The following is a 7051-nucleotide window of genomic DNA, read 5'->3' on the forward strand; positions in this document are numbered from 1 at the left end:
CACGAACACGGTCTGTGTGACAAAACCAGGACGTGATGAATGTTTGACTAGCATTCACACAGATAATATATTCATGAACATGATTCTCCAAACACACACACACACACACACACACACACACACACACACGGGTCTGTTTCACAGAATCAAGACGAGCTAAAACTCTGTAATTTACTGATTAATTACATGAACTCCACACTGTCATCTTATTTTCAAGTGTTACAGCACTGACGCTGAACGTCTTTTGTTTTTTGTTTAATTATTAAATGGACAGGACTGTTATTAATACATGAACCGTTATTAATGGGCTCTAGATGCGTTTGTGTGTCACATGTCCAGCATTCTGCATTGAAATATACACGATTCTATCAAAAGCATTGCTGGTCTGAACCAGCAGAACAAAACACTCACCTTCCAAACAGCTCTGACGGCTGGAGCTTTCTGATAACAAACCACAATAACTGAAAGAGGGAAACACGCCGCTTCATTCTCATACTGGATTGCTTGATTCTTTTCTTTTCCTCGTTTAGCCTTTTTCTTTCCGACACCAATATATCCTTAAATGTTGAATTGTTTTAATTGCTAAATCTGTCTTTATGTCTGTAAGTCTTTCAGCACTGGAATCTACTGCCAGCAAGACAAGTTCCCTGTGTGTGTGTGTGTGTGTGTGTGTGTAAACATACTTGGCAGGAAAACTCTCTCTGATTTCTCAAGACGTGTCAGAAAATGTCCAGTTCTGATGTCTGGAGCGGTTACTGAAATCTAGGCGATGATTCTACAATCTCTTTGTAATGTGTTCACATCAGATTGTCACATTTCGTTCAGCTATAAACATAAAACAGCCATTAACATAATTCGAGTTCATTATTCACCGTCGCACGGATCGCTGAGATGATCCTCATCTGTTTGTTATTCCTCATGTTTTTGTTGGTCATTTTAAAGGAATTCAGATACTAAGGAGTTTATTGCAGCGTGTCACTAAACGCTCAGCAGCGTGTGAATGCGACAGCGCTCAGTCATCTTCTCATTTGATGATCAAAAAGTAAAGACTGTTTCCAGAGTTCAGTGTCAGCTCATCATGTAAAGCAAATATCAATACAACTCTGGTGTTTATGTAAGGCGTTATATAAACCTTACATAACTCCACACCTCCGATTAATTGACTGCTGTCGAGATAAATTCACTAACAGAGAGCAAGCGAGAGGCCAGACTAGTGCATGCTGGGATAGACTCATAGATCACAGTACAAACACAGATGCACACGAGTGTGCACATGAAGCACATGAAACTCACACTGACCTCAGTGAGACACAAAGATGAGCATCTGTTCCTCACACCGTCACGCACGTGTGTGTGTTTGGTGTATATGGTTTACGAGGACACAAATCTGTCTAATGACGCGGGTACTACGACGTGAACATGGTTTGTGAGGATTACACTTCCTGTGTCCCTGTAAACCCAATGGCTAAAAACATACAAAAGGGATAGAAAATACATTTTGTACAGTAGAAAAGCCATCACGTCTATGTTAAACCACAAAGGCGAGCGTGCGTGTGTGTGAGAGACAGAGAGAGAGAGTGTGTGTGTTCAGCTGAACAACATCACCTGCACCAAGATCATCAGCTTCATTACTAAATATATTAATAGCCATGATTGTGTCACACACGAGGGTGAGCGAGTTCATCATCAGACAAGTGTGAAGATTAAAAAGGAATCTGTTTCTGTGTTTTCTTCTTTTCTTTGGCTGCAATACAAAAAAATCACATAATTAAATCAGTCCTGCTGTCTGTAGTCAGTATTATCACGACACCAAATGTAAGAGTTCAGTTCACAAAATGACATAAATGCAGCCTATAAATACATCAAACTCAGCTCTGCCTCAATAGAGTTAATGAGTCTCCCACCGATCCACTTACAGCTCTGACCACTGGCCTGAATTACTGAAATATTAAACTACAGGTACTTACAGGGCTCAGATTTACCTTCTGACATCTTCTACTACAGAACAGTAACGTTCAGAACGCAAACCTCCGCTCCATTACAAAAAGAGCTTTTATTAAATCTATAATATAAATGTCTTGTTCTGAGCTTACAGCAACTTTCTGACCTCACACAGTTAAACATCAATACATAAGCATCTAGGTTTTAGAGGATGCAGGTATGAGGAGATCAGCCAGTCCCCACAGAGTCTCTGCCATGGGGCTCTGCTCCATCTACTTTGTCCTGGTGGGCTCCTGCTCTGTCTGCTCCACCATGGAGGTCTTCAGCTCCGTCTGCGAGTCCGCTCGCCACCAGAGGTCGCCTTGCCATTTCACATTACACAGACTGTTGCACCACACCCCGGACTACATTTCCCATCATTCATTGCGCTGATGACACACACAGCTGTAACCAATTAAGCACACTATATAAGCCTTGTACTTCCTCTTCCTAGTTGCTGAGTATTGCATTGCGTTTAGCACTCTCTTTGTGTTAGCTGCCGTACGGAGCCACCTTGTTCATCCTTAGTCTAGTTCAGTCGTGTTTCTAGTTAGTTTCGCTGCTGATCGACCCTCGCCTGCCTTACGGATTACTCTTGTGTCTTATTCGAATATACCTGTTTGCCGATGTCCGACCCTGCCTGCTGTTCTGACTATGCCTTTGTTCAATAAAGCTTTGCGTATGGATCCGCCTGCTTCCCGTCTCCCTCGCTCCGTTACAAGATCACACTCGTCTGCTTCCTATTTCCCTGCTGATTCAAAACCCAACAAGACACCGCCGGATATAGAAACATTATTAATTAATTAAAAATACAGAGACAGATCGTAATACACATGCACCGGCGTGCTCGCTAATACTGACGGCTGAAAAATAACCACCGCAGAGGAGAGGTGTAGAAAGAATGACTTTGCATATGATTACATTAGTTTAAAGCTTTTCAGACACATGCAAATCGTTTTCCCACGATGAATCTTCTCTTTACATGTATAATCAAATGTCTTGCTCCAGTTTTCTATTACACACATTTTAGGATGCCCGTCATATTAACTGAATTAGTGCAGCCCTCTTCTGGTTCCTGATTAAACATTGATATACACAGTGGAAAATGAAAAAAACCCAGACCCTATTAACTAAAAGATTCATGCAGCGCGGGGAGGATCGCTGAACTCCCTCTACATGCTCAGAGGAGAGCGAAAGCATCATACGCATAAACGCAACGCCTCTCACACGCCATTTCACGCTTGTCCTCGTTGAGCTGTGAGAGAAATTGGTTCCATCACTGTGTCACCAAAGGATCCTCTGCTAGAAATGGGTGCCGTCAGATTGAGAGTCCAAACAGCTGATAAAAACATCACAATACTCCACAAGCAATCCACACCACTCCAGTCCATCAGTTCACATCTTGAGAAGACAAAAGCTGAAACAAATCCATCATTAAGACGTTTTTAACTAAAATACGTGTCCATAATCCATAATAACGCTTCCTCCAGAGAAGAAGTCCATCCCCAGTTGCGTCTCACATCAAAATCCAGCCACGTATTTGTTTAAAGCTGTTTTGGTTTGTTAACGGTGCTTGATCTGTGCAGATTTCTTTCCTGATTCAGACCAGACCACTTTTTCACTGGAGGAAGAAATGAAAGTAAGTCAGGTTTGGAATGACAGAATGATGATTTTTGTCAAACTGTGCCTTTAATGTTGATTCACGTTATACGTTACGCGTGCCGCTCGTGATCCCATCGCCTCTACTGCTGGTTTTCCAGGATCCCAGCGCGACTCTTTCATATGGAAATGTGGGTTGAGCAGGTCACATAGTTGTAGGTGGAAATCAGCTGCTGGTGGTCAGTGCTTTGTGTGATTCCTGCTGGTTAATGAACTAAAATCACCTGCTGAATAGAGACAAAAACACTTAAGGCCGAGGTGAACGATGATGAATTGTTCTTCTACCCTGCTGAAAAAAAACAATAAAAACATCACAGAAAATTCTAATGGTTTCCACTACACTTCTAGCCATTAAAAAATGGTTTTCTGTACGTGTTTTGGGACATTTTCCGTTAGGATTTATTGGTTTTAACAAGCCACCAATTAGAAGGTGACCAATTACCAGTAGAGACCAACCAGTAGGGTTCAATACAGTTTCCATTAAAACTTATACACGTCCCATTGTACCCAGTAAAAGCACTACAAATTTTGTGATGGTGTCTATTGTTTTTTTTTCAGCAGGGTAGTGAAGACAGTGTGGATTGTGTTTCTGCATCAGATGCGTTTAAATCAGTGTTTGTGAGCCGCTCTATCGTTACTGGTCTCAGTGCGCCGTATGACAGATGGGAACAGAAACGTAGAGTGGCAAGTGAAGCCTGTTTCCGGTTCAGCGTGACTCGTGTTTTGGCGTGTCTCGATGTGAAAGGTAATGCAGGCGACTCTGGGTAATGGCTGCAAACGCAGTGTGGATTAACTGTCTCTCATGGATTCTGAATCCCAACAATCGCCCGCAACGCCTTCGTTAGGATGTCTAAGTCGGGCCGATCCGTTCGCAAACGACGAGCTCCGTCCACAGGTTTATGACAACTTTGCCTGACGCACCTGCCGGCACAGGTGTGTTTGTGCTGACCTACATAGACAATAGTTTGCACAGCTACGGTAAAACCTGCTCGTCCAGCCCGCTCCTCTCACTGCATGCCATTAGAACAGCCTTTGCACTCAGTAACAGAGCCATTCTAACAGCATTCGCCGCTGCAGCGCTTTGGCTAATTAGCTCCTTAATTGAGTAACACGACTGATGGCACACATCCTGACACCTGTAATTGTAATGGATAGTTAACTTCATCAACTCTGCTGGTCGTTGTGAAGCTGTTGTGCCGTCTGAAGTGTTGGCTCAGCATTGATATGCTGCAGGCTTAGTTCGACAGGCCCTTAAAGGAATAAGCTACCCAAAAAAAGAACAATTCTGAGAAATGAGAGTTTTTGTCTGTACAGTCTTTGATCACCAAAATGGCTCTGGTTAGCAAAATTCTTTTAATTCTCTAGGTTTCTCAGAAGAAAGTCAGTCCTCGGGGGTTTGGAGTGACATGAGGGTGAGTACATGATGACTGTAGCTTTAAGATTCCAGGTTCAGATGCCTCTGATAGTACTTCACATGCCGTATCTGTCGGCAGCTCTCTCGTCTGAAATGGTCCTGCGGTGAGACGAATGAATTTTCCATTCATTTATTTCCTATATATAGGACCTGATAACATGCGATGAAGTCTCTCAGTGCATATGAGCTCATAAAAACCACGTTCATAATAATTACTACATTGAGAAAATGTTTGAAATGGCTTCAGATGGAGCGCCTCATCTTTCCTTCTGCTTTCCTCAAAGTTCCAGTAAACAATGTAGACCTGCATAGAGATGGCACCGTAAATATGAAGAAATGAAATGGAAAAAGGACTGAACAAAATAAAGTGCATATTCTCCGATTCTCAGCAGTGTGATTATTGTCGGAGAAAAGCCTCCTGCTTTAGTCCACACGAAATAAAACGAGTTGTTCTTTATACAAAGAGCTTTCTGAAGTCTCGATTAATGGCTTATTGGTTCTGAAATGTTGTTTCCAGCTTCTTTTCAGCCTGTATCAATTCAGATTTTACACTCTGCCCTTCAGCAGACAATTATTACTCAGTGCAAACACACAGAATGAGCAGATACTGCAGTTTAATGAGAGCTGAACAAGCTGTTCCATCAGCGCTCTCTCTCTCTCTCTCTCACTCTCTCTGTGCCCTTGAGAATCTGTCACTATGGATGAGTCTCTCTTGCATCTTTAGCGATGCTCCATCAGGAAGAAGCCAGTGAAATGAGTGCGAGGCTGTTTATTCCAGAGAGAGGCTGATCTTCATGGAACAGCACGTTCCCATTGATTCATGCATTTCTGCAGCTGAAGGACATGCTGATATTACTTTAAGGACCAATTCTCACTATTAAGTAGTTGCTTATTAGCGTGCATATTACTAGGATACTGGCTGTTGTCACATGTCTGTTCAGTTTTGTTCGGCCTCCCTCTCCCAACTTCTCGTCGGTTCATCGACTCATGCTCGGTCTGCTCCACCCAGTGGCTCCGCCTTGGTCAGTCATCAACCTGCTCCTCCTACTGTCGTCTCCACCCATCCTGTCGCTTGATTTCCTGTCAACCGATTTTCCCGTCAACGTTATTTATACAGTGCTTTTTACAATGTAAATTGTGTCAAAGCAGCTTTACGGTATTAAACAGGCAAATAGTGTGTCGACGGGAGCGTGTCGAAGTCCATCGTTCACCTTTGGCCAGACGAAATCAGCAGGCTGATTCAGGCTGCAGCAAAGGCAGATTGTGCAGAGGACTCGTCTGGCCAGGTGTCGAGGTCTTCGCTGGGGATCTGTCTGTGGGGCTCATCTAGATGTCATGGTCTCCGCTGACATTCAGGGTTGTTGAAGTCCTTGAGGAGTCCCTCCAGCGTCTGTTCAGTTTCGGTTAAGTTCCGTGTTCCTAGTTTAGTTTGACCTGGTGTCATTTGTTCTAAATTTCCCTCCACTAGTTAGTTGGCATGGTTTCTGATTAGTTAACACCTGTTTCATGTAAAGACACCAGATTGTTGGTATGTTGCTGGTAACAGTTGCTAGGGTAGAATGACACGCTAAACCAGTGACATTCATCGCTGACGAGCGAGTGTGAATGAGATCTGAACAATATAGCGCACAAGTCATACGGACGCTGTAAATAGACACTATTATCGCAATCAGAATCAGTCAGTAAAAGGAAGAATCAGGTGAAGGACAATTACTCAGCGTTCGATCGCTGTGCGCTTCACCGCAGACTCTGGCAGCGTCACTAGACGTTTGGACATAACATTTGGACATCGGGGGCCGGTTAAAATTTGAACAAAATCAGTGGATTGTTCTTGAGCTGACGTGCGCTGAAGACTCTCAAGAGAAACGCAGCAGAATAAGCCTTCAGACGCAAAGGCTTTCTACGGCCTATTACCCACGCTCCCGTATTTAACATTCTGCATATACACGCATAAGGGCTTGATAAATAAATAAGACTGATGATAAATCATTGACCAAA

This window comes from Labeo rohita, chromosome 1 (genome assembly GCF_022985175.1).
Source record: "Labeo rohita strain BAU-BD-2019 chromosome 1, IGBB_LRoh.1.0, whole genome shotgun sequence".
Lineage (NCBI taxonomy): Eukaryota > Metazoa > Chordata > Actinopteri > Cypriniformes > Cyprinidae > Labeo > Labeo rohita.